Source organism: Pezoporus occidentalis, unplaced genomic scaffold, assembly GCF_034315485.1.
Source record: "Pezoporus occidentalis ecotype Australia unplaced genomic scaffold, CSIRO_AGI_Poc_V1 ctg142, whole genome shotgun sequence".
Lineage (NCBI taxonomy): Eukaryota > Metazoa > Chordata > Aves > Psittaciformes > Psittacidae > Pezoporus > Pezoporus occidentalis.
The window spans coordinates 981,047-1,000,731 of NW_026913230.1; the positions used below are offsets into that span (position 1 = coordinate 981,047).

Here is a 19,685-nt window from a genome sequence, read left to right on the forward strand (position 1 = left end):
GACTTTGCTTCCCACTGCCTGACATTGAAATGCCCCTTTACTGAAAATGCATGGGCTCTGTCTGGGGAACAGCCCTGCCTTCAGGTGCACAGCAGTCAGGAGGCCACCTGCCCTCTTCATCTTCTTAAGGAGTTGTTTTTGAAGCCGCTCCTCATAGCAACTGTGGCATAAAAGCACTTGAGTGTGACTAAGTATGGGCCTTGATGGATTTCCTAGGTCTAATCCCAGGCGCATTATCTCAGTGTTGGCATTATGCGAAGAATGGTGAATTTTAATAGCAAATCAGAGGCTTCCTGGTGGTCACGCTCCCTCTCTGAGGGAAGCATCAGGCAGAGCTACCAGCTGTGAGATCTGAAATGGACTCTGCCTTTGTAGACAGCACAGGATTGTGAGTCAAGTACTTGCTTGCATAAGCAGGCATTGCATTTGAGACCTTAGCCTGTTGAGCCTCATCTCACTGCCTTATTTCCCAGTGAGTTTGTTATGAGACAACCTTCTGGAAACCCTGCCTGTTAATAACAGGAGGAGCTTCTACTGAAGATGAATTTTCTCCCAGCAGCAACGTAGAAGCATAGATGAGGTGGCATGTCAAAGCTTCTGGCATTTTTCCATGCCACATCCTGCTACTGGGAGATCTAGCATATTCCCAGGATTCCATTGGGCGCATAGGAAGTAAGCTAATAATTTCATTCTTGGAACAGGGCTGACTATCTTATGGGGCCAATTTCCTTGTAGTCTGTTCCCCCAACACTGATCTACATGAGTGCTTTGTATTAGTAAAGTGTGCAATTTGTGATATTTCATAGTTAAGAAATGTCTGCCAAGTGTTATCGGTTTGGTTTTTGGCATGTAATGGCCTAATAGATGGTTCTCTCTGACCATTTTCTGCAGTCACCTTGCCTACTTCTTGCTGACACAGTTCTGATGGTAATTAATGAGCTGGCACATTCCTAGGAGCCTTGTCAATGAATTAATCCCTGCACAGAGGGAACAGCTGAACACAGGTTCCTCTTGTTGTCTCTGGCAAACAGGGGAGATGAAGAACCTGCAGGCAGGAGGGGAGGTATCTATGTAAGGAGACCCTGCCCCAGTGGTGTCTGAAATGATGCATATTGCATATAATTTGCATACATCTGGTTTTATCCTTTTGAGCTTTCTTGTGTCTGATTAGAGTTTCTGAGATGGTAACTTTGCCCGGTGAGGGAGTGAATTTCATTATTAACTTGATGCTACAGGAGCAGAGAAGAGGTTCAGCTCCATCAATTATGTAAAGGCATCTGTGTGGAAGCATTTTGTCCAAGTAAGTGAAGAAAGGTGGGATCTGGAAGGATGATCAACCCAAGGAACTTGTTCTTGATAAATTGTATTTCACCTTTGGTCATGCTCTCGGGCAGAGGCTAGAAGTGAAACAATAAGAAAACAGTACCTCCCCATAGGGCTCCAAAAGTATGTTTTATCATTGTTAGAGGAAAGGTGTCCATAAAGGCAGCAAAGGAACATGCCCTTTGTCCTTCCAAGTTCATCAGATTTTAGGAAGCCCTTTGGCCTTGTGTTGCCATCCTTCTCTTCTGCATCTCATCATGCTCAGACAATCAGCAAACTTGAAAGAGCCTCTTCAGGCAGCTCCTGACTAATTCTCCCAAGAACCATGTCACAGCTGACCTTGTTCTGCTCCCATGCCTTTAAACATCAGTCAAAACCTCACAGTGAATTATCTCTAAGGAGAAGGAGGTGGGGGAAAGACAAATGAGTGGTGGTCTCTGAAGTTACCTCCAGTGTGAATAAAGCAGAAAACATGAATGTGAAAGATTTGTAGCCAAAACCACAGAGCTCTGCCTTGAGTCATCATTAGGGTCTATGTCTGTGTTACCTTCCTTGAGCCACGTCCTAGTAAATGCATCAGTGGATCATTATGTATGTTGTTAAATGCGCAGGAGACTTCTAAAGAAGAGGAGAAATTTCTCCTCCTCCAGTGTGGTTCTTCTAAAGGAGAAGGTTTTGCACTTCTGCAGTACAGGCAGGAATGAGGTGATAATGTGGGTCAGGGCAAGCCCAGGATTTGGTACTACTTTGTGGTTAGTATTTTTCAATCCAGTACTTGAAAAGCTGTCAAAAGAAGGAGAGGAACAGTTTCTGAGAGGAAACCAGCTCTGTATTGGAGTGTGTTTTGGTCTTATACGGCTAAGTAAGAACCAAACGATGCAAGCGTTAGGGCATGTTGTTTAAGTAATGTTTGAAGTAATTTTGAAACACGCAGCACTGGGTCTTTGGTTATGAATCTCCCGGCCAGAAGTGTAACTTTTACCTTTAGGTTTAGGGGCTGTTCCTTGATTTAGACAAAGTACTAGGCTAATAACCCAGTTATACAGTGAGTGTTGTTTTAGAAGTCCCAGGGCTGCTGGTATTGATCCCAGTATTGGCCCGAAGTAACTCATGCTTCTGTTAGCAAAGAAAATGCTATATTTGCTTGAGGGACAAGGTGATCTGTGAAAGCTAAGAAATGGATGTTTCCTTGGATTGTCTAGGAGTGAGACCTGGAATTTATAATCTGGTTTAGTATTTACTTGCTCTTTCCTCTCCAGTTGCTAATCCCAACAAGCCATGGGGACCACTCTTAAGGCTATGGCGTCTCTCTGCTTATTTGATTGGCCAGGAGATTGGAAAATGGTCTAACCCAAGGTCAAGTCCATCCACAGGTAACAAGGGGATTGCCTTAGGTAAGGAAAGGATGCAAACTGGCTATAGTTCTCCACTGAAGCCACTGACCAAGCTTTCAGGAGACAAGTTTGATTATTGCCTGACTGTGGGATACTGGCTCTCCCCAGGGTTCTGTATGTTTTGCTTTCATTGTCACCAGAATTCTCAGTGATGAAAACAAAAGAAAAGTAGCATGACTGGTTTTTGTAAAAATGTGTTTCCCATTTCAGTTGTAAAGGGAATCCTCCAGGCCTTTAAAATTCTAAAGTCATCCAGGTGCATCAGAGCGTTTCCAAGGCAATTTGTCATCATTTCAAGGACTGACTGCCTGTAGTAGCAGAGTGGACAGTGCAATTGGGTGCTAACCTGTTGATGTACAGTTCGGTTTCACCCAGCTCTAATCCATAGTGTAAGAAGGACTTCCACAATGTTTCTTCAGGTTCAGTGGATTAGACTGAGGTGGATTCTGCCCTGATATTTCAGTTGTACTTTTATCAGTGTAGAATTTACCCTAAAATGCCAGCTGGAAGAGCACATGAATACTGCACTTATACCTAAGGACATTATTATGGTCAGTGATGCAGCTAACACACACATGCCCACTCCAGCATGGATACAGTGACTGCCTGGCTCTATTGAACTGCTAAACTATTTTTGGTTTAGCAGTTAAGAGCTTTGAAACTGCAATGATAAAGAGACCAGAGATTTCTACAGAGAGCTGAAATATTTACCTACCTCTGCCTCAATACTGTAGAATCCCTAGAGGTTTATGGTAAATTAGCTAATTTGTGACCCCTAAGAAAGAGGTAAATACGCCCCAATTTAATGGCTGAATGAAGTTCCTCTAATGCATTTGCTTTTTTTTCTGGGAGTATTCACAGCGTTCTGGGTGTTGGTCAGCTAATTCAGATGGTGATGTGGGTCAATGGCAAGAGAGGATCCCTCCATAGTCCTGAGTGTCAGTGGTGTTTCCACAGGAAGACTCTGAGCTGAGAGGTGGCTGGGCTCCTTCAGATTAAACACTCCACAAATGTCTGTTTTGCGGCTCAGTTAGCAAACTAAGTTTCATATTCATGAAGAGAGGAAGGAAACTTGATCCAAAAAAGGCAATAAGAGCCAATAAAATAAAAATGTTCCATTATCTCTCATGCTAGAAATCACATTGTATGCCACGTATTTAATATTCTTTGGCGGTTACAGAAGGCTATAGTTGGTTGTTTCAGTTGTATCACACAGCAGAGTTCCAGTGGTTATTTTTGCTTTAACACTTAAAAGTGTTTTCTTTGTAGGTGGTCTTAGCAATTTCTGTTTTAATTGTGCGGATTGTCCCAGACGACTTTCTTAAATGTCAGTAGAAAAGCAGAAGTGCCAAATATGGTATTTAATGTCTGTGAGCATGCCTGTGCTGTATCATCTCATTCATCTTTCTGATTTCTATTCAATAGGCATCATCTCTGTAGCTTTTCTCCATGGAGAAAAATCTCTATTATCCTTACAGTCCTTTTTGAAACTGTGTTTGGTTTTTACCATTTCCTCTTGGGTTTATGACACAGACCTGATCACAGTACTTACCAAGGAAATTACTTGTGGTTTCTCTAGAGCACAGCACATTGGTATTTTCTGTTTCCAATATTTTGACTCTGGAGCAGATGTTTAAATACCACAGCTGGTTTGAGCAGATGCATCAGAGACTTTGAGCATGCTGAGCTGATTGAAATGACCTTTGTGTTTTCAGGCCTTCTTCCACTCATCAAATGTTAGTGAGTATAGGTCCTTTCAGGCAAGCTATCCCAACCATTGGCATTGTCTACAACAAACATTTTCTGAAGCTGTGCTGACCAGCTTTCTCATATTTGGTAGTCTTTCTGAAGTGCCTCATGAGATATTTCAAGTCCTGTTTAATTCTCTATTTTCCTGTAGACTTTTCCATTTCATTACTCATTCTTTTGATTCCAGAAGCTAATAGTTTTCCCCAGACCTTGTGCTCACCATTAGGCTTCATGGTTCTCTTCTACCTTGAAGGCTGACCATAGGAAATCGAGGCAAACAATGTGGCTCTTTGTCTCCCTCAAGTGACTAGCACAAATACCAACCTCTGTGCAATTATCTTCTTGTGAATTAAACCCTAAGGTGTGCCTGTTCCCCTTGAAGAAGCTAATCTCTTATTTCTTTGGAAACATAAATCTGCACATTTATTCCTTGCCTGGAAAACTCAGGATGGGAGGATCATGGCCTCACACTCTCCTTGGACATTGCTCCTTGGAAGATAGATGATATGAGATGGCTGCTCCAGACCCAACATTTTCCAAGACGTCACCAGCCTTGCTTCCTAGCAGCCTGAAAAATTCCATATTTAATATTTACACCCAGATCTCTCTCAATAGCTGTGGTGGTGAGACCTTGCTGTGAACTTCACTTCAGGGGGAGGTAAGGATGGGTGCACTGCTTCCAACCCAATCTGCTGTGTCCTCTTAGGGCTGTGTGGCACTGGGTGATCTCTTTGGCCTGCCAATCTCTGCCCCAGCACTTGTACTAAAGTTGTGCTAAGGAGATCAGAGCCAAGGTTGTTTCTAGATACCTTAACTCAAGCTCAGGACATAGCACAGTTGTCTTTGGTTCCTTTGTCATATGTACCTGTCTTTTTTCCACTGTATCCTTTAGACAGCTTTCCCAAAGTCACCAGAAATAGCTCGAGTCAGGGCAGTGATGTGTATAAGCAACACGAGGGACTTTTGAAAAGATGGATTTGCAACCAGCAGTCTCCATTCTCAGCAGCAATGATTAGCCCAGCTCTGATTGACAGAGTGCAATAAAATGGGGACAGCTCTGCCCTTGATACGTAATAAGTGAATGACCAGTGGGAAATATCTCTCAAAAACTTTCCTACACTTAAAGTGGATGAGTGAGCACAGCCCTTTTCTGTCTTTCTTGCTCTTCTCTCAGTTGCAACAGCAGCCTAGAGCTGAGACTTTGGTGTCTTTGCCCTTTTCTACCTCCTTTTGCAACCCCTAGGATGAAAAAAATATGTGGCTTTTCTAGCTTCCTGACCCCATTCTGTCATTACTGCTGCGCTCCTGTGAAATGTGCATTATACTACAATAAAGTTAGTGTGCAGCAAGCATGGAAATGGTATTGGCAAAGTTATAATGGAAGCAGCAATTTATGACTGTGGCCAGGTGGGGTTCTGAGGGATTGTACCTGAGCTAACATTACCTTGTTGTGAGTCACTGAATTGAGCTCTATCATTTCGGGCAGGTAAATCTATGTGTGGTTACCATGGTACTGCTTCTTTTTGAAAAGAGTACTGTCTTCTTTTTGAAAAGAAGTCACTTGTCTCACGTTTAAAAGGAGCTAATGAGAGACAAGTATAAAGAGAAGAAAATAGATGGTCTTAAATATACATATTTTGGCTCATTAATATCTGAAATTAGGCCAAGTGGAGCTGACCAGTCAAGGAGAAAGTTTGTGGCTGGGTGACCTTGGAGCTTGTAACCACTTGGTCCAGAGAGTCAGGGGCACATGTACCCCACCAGGCACAATGATTACCTCTTCCTTCCTCTGTCTTCACATGCTTGGTCAAGCATCTGCCCTGCTTGCTCAGCCACCCCTGTGCCACAGCTGGTGCAGCCTGAATCCTAAGTCTGTTGAGATACAGCTGCACAGTTTTTGAGGGTGGTGCTTTGAGAAGTCACTGATTGCTTTCAGACTCAAATTTTCTATCCCATCTGCTGTCCTTTATGAAGTGGGTGCACCCCTCAATGCAAGACTGGCCTAGGCACAGCTGGAGACTGTGCATGTCCTGACACGGGCTTGGGGTAGTCCTCAACTTTGGCTTGAACCTCATGATGCTGATATCCCTTTACTTTCTCCCTTTACCTTCAGCACCTTTACTGAGCCTGGATGAAACACAGAGATAGAGAATTCCATAGATTCAGGGGTTGGAAACATGAGGGGTTATGAGCAATCTCTGTTCCAGCCACTCCCATGCAATTAGGTTTACATTCCCAGAATATGTTGCCCTCTTCAATTTCCCATTTCCTTCTCCATGAGCACAATGGATTTCACTTCAGGTTTCATCTTTGGTGGGAATTCAGAATTATGCAAGAAAGGAAATTCAGAGAAGAACATGCAGCTAAAGAAGAAAAGTCTTCTCTTAGCTATAGCTATGGGTTGGGTAAAAATTAGAGTGGAGAAGTCCTTTCCCACCTATTGCCACCTTCCCCTACCCATTCAGAGCAGTGCTGCTAAAACGTGGGTGCAACCTTCATGCATTAATATCTTCATGTAAATAGTTTATCGTCCCTCTTAGCCAAAGTATCTGCCAGCTACTAAAGGCATCATTTTCTGATTATCTTTTTATAAGCTGCTGCTCCAGTGGACCTGCAAAATTAACATTGTGCTCAGCAAAACGGTCTATGTAAAACAAGGGCAATTTATATAGAAATATCCATAATCCTTCACATTAGAATTTGGCTGTTAAAATTCTGGCTCCTCTTAGAGGTCACTCTAACCTAGTTAGGTTCTGTTAAGAAAAGCTGTTATTATGGCTCACAGACTTTTTTCTACTTTGGCTTGCGCGCTTCAGCATTCACCTCTACATCTCCTACCGTGCTGTCTGCCTCTTCTGGTTTAAACTGCATTACTTTCTGTCATACATTATTGAAGACTAAGCTTAACTACCTGGACATGGTGAAAAATACTCTATAGTGGGGTTAAAGTCCATGCAGTATTTCCTTTTCTCGTTTCTTCTTTTCTCTCTTCAGGAGAAAAAGGAAATGAAGTGCGTTGAGGAAAGCTGCTTGTAGAAAAGGTGCTGAGCTGGAGCAGAACAGATGTGAATTCAGTTCCCTGCTGTGACATACGTTTTCTGAGTGTCCTTGGATATATAATCTTATTTCTCCTCTTTTCTCTCTCTCTCATTCTGCCTCTTTCCCCCCTTACTGCTTTGCACACAATAATATATACTTTTACCATCTAGTGTATCTCAATGTGTTTTTCCTTCCAGAGCAAAATCTGTATTAACCAATATGTACACAGTACTGTGAAAAGTAGGATTTCGGTTTTTGGGTCTCCAATCTGATAACACCACAGAAAAAAAAAATGCATTAAATAAATACTTCTCCAGCTAATTCAGTATTACTGTACACTGTTTGAAACAGATGATGTTACACTTAAACTTGATCTCTCTTGCCTGAGGCTTTTAATGGAGTAAAAAGGAGATTTCATTCCGATATTACTGTGACAAGTCTGTGACCTTAAATAAAATCTGTTGAATTTATCTTGGGGGTAAGCACACAGTTATGTAAATATTTAGAGCCACTGGCTTCCTGGTACTTCCTTGTGCAATATTCCCTTTCATGTACTGGATGGTGAAACCTGGATCACCAGCTGTCCCTCTTCCATGGCAGAGGTCTCACGAGCACTTCAGGGTGTGTGGCAGGTCCTGGCTTCTTATAGGGCAAGTTCCAAAGAAACTTGAAAGAAAAATAAGGTACATTGAATGTCAAGGCTGTGGATAATTTCCCTATCAAGCAAGGGAAAAGCTTTTATATTTATATTTTTTATATAAAATATTTTATATTTTATATTTATATTATATTTTATATTCCCTTGCAAGGGAATATAATCATATGTTTCTGTAACCCTGACATGACTGCAGATTGGCTTTCAGGTCCTAAGCACCATTGCAAAGTAGAAAAATGCTTATGCCAGTGTAAGTGGTGGAACCAACATAGTGACTGGTCAAAGAAACCTTGGGGAGTACTCTATAGGGACCTCCTGTCTTCTGGAAGAAGATAAAGCAAAACTTGTTTGCACTTTGCAGGTGGCAGCATGAAGTTTCAAGAAGTTCACTCTGAAGATAGGCTTGGCACAACAGTAGTGTCTACATTCCTTATAATATAGATAAAAGTGACTAAATTAAGGCTGCAGACAGCAGCACTCTTGAATGAAAGGAAATCTCTTCCCCCACACAGAAAGGAAAGTAATCACATTCAGAGACCCCAGAGAGCTCCTATCTCTGCCACTGATACGAAGAAACAGACTGAGAAAGATCAGTCTGACAAACAATAACATATTTATACAGCAGTAATCAAAGGGCCACAGGCACCAGACCTTGGGAATGTTGTCTTTCTCATTTAGTGCCTTATCTGATAATGGCAGGACCGTTCCCTTGTATTAGATTATGAAGCTACATCAGGATATAGAAATTTCTGCAGAGTTTTTCATGGGTAGAGGAGTGTATTTCAGTGGCCCAGGACATAGTGCTGTAGTTAGATTCTGGTTCAGCAAGGACACACCTAACCTTCACCATGCACGTACTTTTGGAGGTATCAGTGAAACTAACATTACTGGAAGCTGGTCCATTTTTTAAATATCATGTAAAATATCAGAGGTTCACTTGCTGCCTTGGGATAACACACTGCCGGCTATTCTAGGCAACCCTCTGGTTTGTTGAGAAGTTTATAAGGACTCTGAAGTTTCAGTGCAGGAGACTTTGTTATAGCTGCCTTTGACTACGTCCTTGGGATTTTGAGTGGGCTGGGGTCTCTTTAGTAGCTTTATAGGATCAGAGAAAAAACAGGAGAGAAAGGGCTTTAAGAGGTTTCTTTACCCATTTTCCTCCCCCTTTAGCAAGGATCAGCTATCTATAGGTGTAATTTGTGATGGATGTTCTTTAAAAGCTTCCAACAGTGAGACTCTGTCATGCCACAGGCAAATCCACTCCAGTCCCCTACTTTCCTCACTGCTAGGAAGCTTTTCCTGATGTCTAAACCTCATAGCTTTTGCTGCCACTTAAGCAATCCTGGTCATGGCAAACAGATTATTTCCTTTCTCTTTCCAACAGTCTTTAAGCAATTGATGGCTGTTATGCTCTCTCCATCATTTTTCTCTTCTTTGTCTGAACAACCAGCTCCCTCATTGCTCCATTATAGTTGATGAGCTTTGATCTTTGACATTTCACATATCGCTACTCTGGCATATCTGCGATTGTTCCACTTCTCTTTTTTGAGGTCCAGTGCCCAAAATTGGATAAGATTAAGGTTTTACTTGCACAGGCTGAGGGTGAGAAGTCAGTTACCTTCAGTTACAACTCATATTCCCGTCTCACCATATACTTGTACAAAGATGATTTTAACTAAGAAATGAATGGAAAGTTATTTTCTTCTTGTTGCAATTTAGACTTGATTGATGTCTTTGAGATGATGTTATTAAGTTTTAATAAAACTCAGGTTCTTTCTTCACATCATTAGGTCTCTGGGACAGCTAATAAGGTGGCCACACTTACATCAGCCTTTGCTTTGAGTGTTGACATTTGAGTAGGCGCTGATAGCTGCTCCCAAAGAATCAGAGTTGCACTATAATTACCTAGCCTCACAGATCTTGACTTTGAAATTAGAGTGTTTGGAGGTGGATTTGTGGTATTTTTGTCCCCTAAGAGTCAACGAGATGGCTGGTATTGGATATGTGCTTCCAGCTGAGCAAATGGGAGCCAGCTGACTACTTTTCTCACCTTTTCCTATTGAACTTCCTTTTGGAGATACTTTCATGTGCTTTGAAGGAAACCCAGGCTAGCAAAGTTATCTCTGTGCTGATATAGCAGAGGGACAACTTCTTCCCATTACTGGCCATAGAATCATGGAGTGGTTTGGTTTGGAAGGGATGTTAACCTCAGGCTGCAATACAAAAGAATCTGTTTTGCTATGGTTTTCTCTCAAATTTTCTTGCCCATAGCTATAAATACCTGGAAATCCCAACAACATCAGCAAAGCTCTTGCTGTCTTCTGCTTAAGAGAATGTAAGAGAAGCTGACTGAAGACTCTGTTGACTGGACCACGACAGCCTCAGCGCATTTAACTTCAAGACATGGTCAAATGCTTTGTCAGCTCCCCTGCATACTGTAAGCTGCAATATGACTAGCTGGCAGTACTGGCAGTTGTGCTTCTTGAGGGCATGTACATAGAGCATATACAGAGGCAACATCTCTGTCACATGTTGTCTGGATTTTATGGTCATACTAGTTAGTACATGACCAATGCTCCCACCCTTACAGTTCCATACATCTGCTATCATTTCATACCCTGACATTCAGAGGTGTGACAAAAGGCATGAAAGGCTGAGGGTTGTTTGTCTTATCTCATTGAATTCCCTTGTTTTGTGGGTTGCTTTTCAAATCCAAATTCTATCTGGATTCAACCTTGGAGAAGCAGGCAGTGGTGCCTTCATTAGATCTACAGAAAGAATGGACCATTGAAAAATACAGAGGGAGGCAGGAGGAAGATCGGTTTTAGAGTTGCTTTTGACCTAAAGGACTGAACTACTGTCTTCTTGGTGATACAGGTTTTGGGTATTATAGAGTTCTCACATAAGACAGGCTTGTTGGGTCTTTTCTCAATGTACACGATGAGCATATATATATTTATTTTGGAAAAACACTTAGCCAGAAGCAAGACAACATGTAGTGAAAGATAAATTATGCAGATAATGTTCTATTATGCTCACAGAGTAAAAAGTACAAGGGACATGAATTTCCCCAGGGAGACACCTCTGAGAGGGGAGCCTGGGACAACACACAAAATCAAGAGGATAGGAGGAAGGGAAAAAAAAATGAATTGGAAGTAGTTCTGGCAGGTTTTGCTTGAAGGAGAAATACTGAGTGAGCAATAGATATACTGGGGGCAATTCCCTCCAAAGAAAGGACTTTGTATTGGCTGTGTCACTTATCCAGGTCACTACTCCAACTCCTGAAAAGCGTGTTTTGACCCTGCAGGTATTTATGGAGCTTTGAGCTAAAAAGTGTGAAAAGAATCAGTGTAGAGAAAACCTGGCAGTATCTCTTCTTTTCAGGCTTTCCTTTTGCTCTGAGGTGGGAAATGCACTGTCTCTTTATAGCTCTGGTCTGTGCTATATGGCCCATTGAGGCCTGGCAGGATCAGTTCCTGTGGGTTGTGTGGCAGTGCAAGATCAGATACAGCAGGAGAAGAAACCCTCGGTCTTATCAGAGACAAGCACAGAAACACTGCTGAGGGTGGAGTAATAATTGTACTTGAACAGCAGAACACAGAGAGAGTCTCAGCGGGCAGTAACACTTCATTTCTTCAGGAACAGCAAGAAGATGCTCTCTAAAGTCTCTCTTGTTTCAGCCCCAGAGCTGTACCTTGTAACAGCAGGTCTCAAAGCTGGTGTTTTGAATCAGTCCCTGTGACTGCTGGCACTGATGCTCAGGTCTACTGCAGCAGTTCTTCTGATGTGCTTCTCTGCACAGTACTGTGGGCTGAACTGTGCTCAAGTGAATAAACTTAGAGAATAAAATAGGTTGGGGTTTTTCCAGCCCTTGAGATAGGTCCATACGGCAGTAGCCTCTTTCTGTGACTCAGTGCACAGGGGTTTTCCTGTGTGTTCAGCCTCGGGCTCTTTGGCCTGGCTTTTGGAGTCCTTGGGATGAGGTCCTGAAGTGATACAGAATTTCACAGGATATGCTGCAATCACTGGCAGAAAAGTAATTGGCTCTTCCCACGTGGCTGCCATCACAGATAAAAAATGAGGAAACAGTCCAAGTGCTGGAACCCCTGTGTCTCTACCTTCATGTATAATGTTTGAGGTGATGTGCCACCAATTGACCTGCAAGCAGCCACTGTAGGAATCACTCCCATTCTCTGTGCTCACCATGCCACAGCCCCACATTAAGCAAACAAGCTTATCAGTCTTTTGGGTTTGTGTTGACACCCGCAGGTTCAGAGACTGTTTGTTTTCCCTACTCTCTTCAGTGCTTAATTGTCCAGATTGCATTCATGTTTTTTCTCCCTTACAGCATTCTATCAGGCATTAGTCACAACTGAAAACTGGAGTAATTTGCTAATGTGTGGGGAATTGTCTCCCCTGGAGACCTGGCTGATGTGAACAGAACTCACAAATGGTATCAGACCAAAAGCACATTCAGACAAGTGATGCTCTGCTTCTTTTGGCAGGTCATCGCTGCTCCCTGTCTTCTGCTTCCCTTGTACATCTTTTTTCCCATTGCCTATTGAGTTGCTGTTTCCTTGCTCTCAGGTCTAGGATGGCATGCCTTTCACTGCATCACCACCACAGATTTGGGGGATGTGGGAGAAGAGAGTCCAACTTACTGCTCATAGCTAAGCTACTGTAACGCTTTGCTTTTCTGCTGCCTCCTTTCCACAAAAGCTACACTTTGAAGGCCAAGTGAAAAAAGAAGTCCAAGTGGCTTGCTTTCTGCTCACCCTTCCTTTCTGGTTAAAGATATTGTGAGTAGTTGCTCTTGTTTTTCATAGCCACCGGTGGTTCCACTGTCTGTGAATTTGTCTAATCCTAATATAACTTATTGGCCTTGATTTAAAATTATTCTCTATCTTCTTTGTAACAGCTGCTGGCAAAGCTGCTGTTTTCCTGATGGATTTTGTTGGGTGTAAGTTTGATAGCTTACTTCGAACAAAGGCCAGCAGTCTGTTAAAACAGCATGATCTCTGCATTTAATACTTCTCTGCCTGCAGCTCTCATTTAATCTAAGTATTAAACATCATTCACAATGCTGCAAAAAAAGCAGCTGCTGTTTGCAGTATCAGGGGGAAAAGTCATAGGAAATAATGGATAAAAGATAAATTCTGAACATCAGCACCTTTGGTTGTTGCATATTGATAAAGGATAAAATAGCTGCTGTCTCGTACTCTCCTACCTTCTTGACTGAGTGGTGTATATGATGGTGAACCTCTCTATCATCAGTATCCTACCTGTGGACTCACAGACTTCTTGCTTTTGCGCTGTTACTTACAAGTAAAATGTTTCCACGTTTTATTCTTGGCCTTTCCTTGTATTCTGTGTAAGTGTATCTTCTTGTCATTTAGCAGTACTTCAGAAAACAGCTGGTGCCCCCAGGGTAAACCTTTTAACAATGTCCTACTCTGCCAAAATTCTGCTTCGTCAGCGAGCCATGTTGTGCATATTTCTCTTGTTGTTTTGCAAATTGAAATTACAGATTGCTGTTGCATTTAAACAGGATCTCTTTGATAGTAAAACTTGATGCTCTGACCTACCCTAAATAGCTGGACTTGTTTCACTTGGGGAAATTATATATTTATATATATGACCTATTATGTTACTAGAATACTTCAGCAGAGATGTTGCAGCTCCAACTTGCATGATAATTCTTTTGAAAGGCTAATCAGAAGAGATACACCATCAAGATTATGTGCTTTAAAAATACAGTTCTAGGCAGCATTGTCAAAACTGGGCAACAAAAAATAACCAGTTGTGATTAATCAGATCATATACATCCTCGTACTCATCAGTTTTCAATGATCTTAATTCAGATCAAAGCTTAGGCTGCAGAGATTAACTTTGCACCAGTGTCTGAAAATCAAAAACCTTTCTCCAGATCATATAAAATTGATGCTCATGAGGTGCCTTACTTACTGAGCACACGCTTGAGAATTTCAGCTTAAGTTCCTTTTTAAGGATGTTCCCCAGGGCCTTCCTGCCTTTGCTTACTCAGGTGTAGCTAACAGGCTAAGAACAATATCTCATTCTCATTTAAGTGGTCTTTACACTACAGGGACCAGCTGATGGTCTCCTACATGTCCAGGAGATGAACCAAATAGATGATTTTAAAAATAAAACCAGCTCCATGTGCTACATGCGGAGTAGAAGGCAGTGGCAGGGTATGATGATCATTGTGCTGGGTTACCCCTGTCTCTTTCCATTAAGCTAGCTGAAATTCTTTGGGCTGGAAGTGAAGGTTCATTTCATGATACACACCATATCATGAAACAAGAAGACCCAGTGAAACCCATCTTTGGTAAAGATATAGGAGGTTTTAGGAACTGCATGTTGGACATAACTAAACAGAAAATGTTAATTTCCATGAGCGTCTATTCAAATACTTTCATGGCTGTTGAGATAAAATGTAAATGAAGACACTAGATGACTTTAGAAGAGAATAAAATATGTTTTAAATCAGAGATACTCCTCAATGCTTTTCAAGCATGGTGATGTATTCCGCAGTAGTGTGGCAACTGCAGGCATTACTCTGCTTACAGCTTTAGAAGAGATGAAAGATATGTGCTAAAGTATTGGGGCAGGAGTGTGCATGTATGCTATAAAATATCTTCTGATCTTGTCTTCTGGTCTTGCAGTCATTATGTAAGGAATCTCCCCTTCACTGGGACTTCTGTCTGGAGAAGGCACATTTGCAGTGAAATGTCTTTATTTGTCTGTCTGTTCAGTTGAATGGTCATGCTGGGGCTCTAGCACTGGGGCTAGGGCCATTGCTCTTTTGAATCTCTTTGCATGGCTACTTTGTACTTTTGGAAAGCGAAGGGATATATAGCTTTAGCTCTTGTTTCTTTTTCTTTCATACCCCCCTCCCGCCCCCCCCCCATGTTTCCATGACCAAATTTGCAATCAGAGCCCAGTGTTTCCAGATTTCCTTTGATAGCTTTGAAGAGCAGCATGGTGCAAAATTTTACCTTTCCCTCTTTTTCCTTTTTAACAGTGCCTCATTGTACGTTAGAAGCATCTCTCATTATGATTAAAGTAGCTAGGTCACTCTGTCTGCTTTGGATATGCACATGGCACTGCCTGAACCTCAGCTATTCTCTTTGTGCAATTCTGCTAACGAAAAGCTAGCCATAGAAGATGGTTCGTACTTGTAAATCCATGGCACAGGATATTACCCTATTGTTTTCTGTCTGCTGTCACTGAGGTCACTGTTTTGGCACAGAGTGAGACATGAACAGCTGCAGAAATCCAGTGATAGCTCTGCTTTTTCTTTTGGAAGGATGAATATGGAAATAAGTGTCAGGAAAAGGAAATTGCCAGCCATGCTCTCTGTCCTGGCTGCTTGCTTGTGGGAAAGGGTTGGCAGGTGACTCCTATTTCTTCCATGGAGGATGGGAGTATAATTTTATTCTATTTTTTTTTTCCTATCTGCTATGCCTCTGCTCAGAAAAAAATGCCATAAAATATTTTCAAATGTGATTATTGACCTCACTCTCAGTTCGGGTCTGGCCTTTATCTCATTCCATGGTTCTGTGAAGGCTGCTAATTTTGAAGACTATCTCCAGAAGCTGCACTGAGAAGCCATTTCTGCTCCTTTGGCTAGGGAGTGAAGGCTGAGCTTCACAAGCAGGGGCACTAAAGAGTAACCATCTCACCTGGTCCTGATGATGCCTTGTGTCCACTGTGCGGCTAAATTCATGTGCTAACATTCATTTGATGTACAGGAGTTATGAACGTAAGGGACAGGTAGGGTACATAGCCTGAGAAACTGTATATACATGTGTGAGCGAACATGTTATTGTATGGGCTCCCTGTGTGGGCACTGACCCTGATAAACTTCTGTTGGTAAAATGATCTTCAAAGAGCAGTTCAAAGCTAGCTTGTTATGACAGACATCATGGGGAGGAAGAAGGTGACTGCTTATCACCTGTGTTCTGTGTGGAAATCCAGCTCTGCACAAAGCTGGGGCCAGGAAGGACAGCACTTGCACAGAGCATGTTGGTCACAGGAAAGACTGCTTTTTCAAAGCTTTGTCTTCACACCTTTACAATCCAAGTAAAATGGGGAAATAAATCACTGTGCACAATTGTCATTATCCCTCTCCAAGCACCATCCAAGGTGTTTAAACATAGCTAAACCACTGTATTTTCTCTGAATAAGCACTCAAATTCCACAAATAAATTGCTAGGCCCTGGTATCACAGGAATGATTTATAAGCCAATTACAGTGGGAATCTTACTCTCTCTTGTTGCTCTTACAGGTTATGGGTCTATTAGATATTTTACTCCTGCAGGAACACATCCTCATTCCACCATAAAATGTCTGAACTTGGCACACTGGGATTCTTTCTGTCTTGTCTTGTAAAATGTCTGGTTTGTGGAAAAACCTTGAGAATCATTCTGTCAAAGGCCAGGTCTGTCATTTTTGTAATGTTTTGTTTCTTTCTACTGCTGAGGGCATTAGCAAGAAGGCAGACAGTTCCTTCCTAGTAAATAATCTTCACCATTTGTCTTCTCATCAGACTTGTGATGTGTAGATGATGTTCATGGTAGAGCTGGGTCTGCAAATTATTAACCATTGATGAAGCGATATCCTTGAGCCTTTAGTTTGACAGCACTGGTAATGGGTCTCCAGCAGGGACCATAAGCTGACACTTTGTGAAGAATAAGAACAGGATGAGCATGCTTAATCTTCCTCCATAATATTTTCTACTCTCTGAGCATGTTCAGCCCAGGATTCCCCAGAACTGATGTGATTCTCAGTAAGCCACAGTAGGTTCCTCTTGAAGTTGCTAGTCCAGTCTGTCCTGGAACATCAACAATTCCAGCACCATTCTGAACAAGGCATATTAGCTTTTAGAGTGAAACCTGCTATCTTTTACAATGGTGCAAACCCAGAGTTACTCTAAAGTCTTTAGCTAAGTCATTTTTTATCAGTTAAATCAGAACAAGGAAGAGAATTTGACCAAGGCAGTTAATGAGTAGAAAAGAGGAAAATCAGGGGGAACCAGTTTTATGATTATGCCTCCAAAGTCTTGCACCACTTTAGCAATGCAAATTAGTGCATTTTGATTCTCTTGTTAATATAGACTTTTCCACTCCTGCAGGTTATTTATTTCAATATAAGCCAGAAAGGGAATCCAGCCCTAGGGTTTTGTATCATCCTTGAATCTGCTCCTTCTCCTTTTTTGCAAATTAGAATAGCAGTGTCAGAGTCTTGAATAACATTATGTTTTTCTACTCCTATAAGCTACAGTCATCTTCTCTAGCCATAGGGGAATAGAAGCAAGAAGAGAAACAAAATCCAATCCCAGTGGTGATGTAAAACCCCAGGCATATATAAGTACCAGGTTTTGGTATACTCATGCCCAGCTTTTTTCATTTCCTGGATGTGGCTCTTGGCATGCTGGAGTTGTTTGCATTAAGTGATGTACATTGAACAAGCCTTTTCCTCAGAATGCCTGACTCTCCTTGTTGCTTCTCTCCTCACATTTTGATTATTTAACATAATACAAGCAGCACTGCAATAATTAGGACACCATATGGCATTCAGCATTGGTGGAATGGGTAAGTAGTCAGAAAGAATGAAATAAGCAGTGCTACTGACATGACCTGAAGATGACTAATGTCAGTGTGCACTCATATAACAGATAAACACTAAGTAAGTTAAATGTGTGCACAAGCTGTACTTGGGGAACTTATTTAGCTTTGTTCTCATTCCAGGTGAATTAGCACCACAGGTTAGAAGGGTGCATTGAACACATTTACAGAGATGAATGCTCTTCATGGTGCATTTCTCTGAAGATGATCTTTATTATATTTGGCTTCCCTCAGCTGGGTGATAAGTTCTTTTAATATTTGCCTGCCTATTATTGTATTGCCATTTACTAATTATAATGAGTATTTAGTGTTTTCAATTATTTGCTGCTTCATTAAAAACACAACAGTCATTGGAGCCATTAAGGGATTCTTTGTCAATCCATTAAGTAACAAAAAGAATCAGAGATCATGTATGATCAATGAGATTTTGCTGGCCTGGCTGTCAGCTGGGAATGTGAGCAGATCTTACCCTCTAGCCATCATAGTCATGCTAACAAAAGCTTGGAGGCACATGGCAAAATGCAGATAGTCAAATGTTCTTGGTTTGTGATTCTGGAGAAATATTATAGCTGGCTTGGAGAAGAGTCTTCTGGTAATGTAAACTGCATGTCCTTTATGGATGGTTGCTCATATATGCAGAGTGTCAAGAATTTTAGTGTAGAAAACCCCATTCAGTATTTTCTCCCTGCTAATGTTTCCTTCCAATTGAAATGCTTCAGCTACTTAGATGAAAATTGTCTTTCAAACTAAATAGCTGGCTTCATATTTTTGCTAAGCATTTTTTAATGATGTGGAATAGGCCTGATGCAGGTGAAAGAAGGAAGAACAAGTTGTGCAGGAAAAGTTAGTGGGTGACCTTGCGGGATGTCAGTTTCTCCACAAGAAGCCCCAGGACATTCGTTTTTTTTTGTTTCTATAGAGCAGATGCAGAGCAACCAACCCCTTTTTTCCTGAGGACAAATCACTTCCAAGTACTGTCTGGATGAGCATGAAGAATGCGAATATGAATACAGACAATTATGATGGAGTAGAGGCCTTGTAAATTTATACCCAAACTTACCCCCTGGTAACTCATTCATCTGCCTGTCTTGACAAGGATGCATGTGAAATAGTGGGACAATAAAAGATTTTGTTATGCTGAAAGATGTTAATAGCTGGCCTCAGGGTGAGCTGGGTTTCCAAGACAATCACAAATAATGCAGATAACACTGGGGAGGCTCAGGAGAATGAATACTTAAACCTTTATTTTGTAAAATAGAGAGGCATGCTCTATCTCAGTGAGGGTTGTCTACACGTATAAGTTTTACAAGATCTATTTTTATGGAAAAGTCCTTCATGAGACAGGGTATCTGAACTGCTGGCTACACACATGGAAATATCCAGCAAAGGTAATTATGGGTGACTGCCTCAGCGAGTGAAGGTCTAAAGACATGTCAGAGGGCACTGGGAATCAGCCCCTTCTGCACCTCTTGCAACACAGCATTCTGCCTGTGTGTCTGCAGCAGCACACTTGGAACAAAAGGAGATCTTGACAAAGAAATATTGCATGTAACTACTTTGGCAGCCTTTGGATGTCAGAGATGTGCTTCAAAAAAGTTTTCTTAAAATTCAGTCTTTTGGAAAGGAGGTTATAATACAGATCTGTCCTCAGCACACATCTGGTGAGGGAGATTTTCTGTCCTTTTCTGTCTCCTTTTCACTGTTATCTCTACACAACCTGTTGTCTTACAGGGAAGACCCTATCAGCTTGGAGTCTATGTTCATAGGGCTGTGGATGTTTTCTGATAGCTCCTCAGTCTGGATCTGGGTCAGCTTGGTTCTGTCTGAAAATAGGGTCCTTTCCAAGGTAATGCTTTTGTGAAAAGACTAAGGAATAAA

At 41.7% G+C, this 19,685-nt stretch overlaps 1 long non-coding RNA gene across 1 annotated transcript in view; it reads left to right on the forward strand.

Moving 5' to 3' along the window:
- The window catches only part of LOC134159228 (uncharacterized), a 137,849-nt gene extending 118,398 nt beyond the window's left edge, over window positions 1–19,451 (forward strand). The window contains exon 3 of the long non-coding RNA XR_009963078.1: window positions 18,727–19,451. This is a non-coding gene — a long non-coding RNA (uncharacterized LOC134159228). The remainder of the gene's footprint in view (window positions 1–18,726) is intronic.
- The last annotated feature ends 234 nt before the right edge of the window (window positions 19,452–19,685 follow it).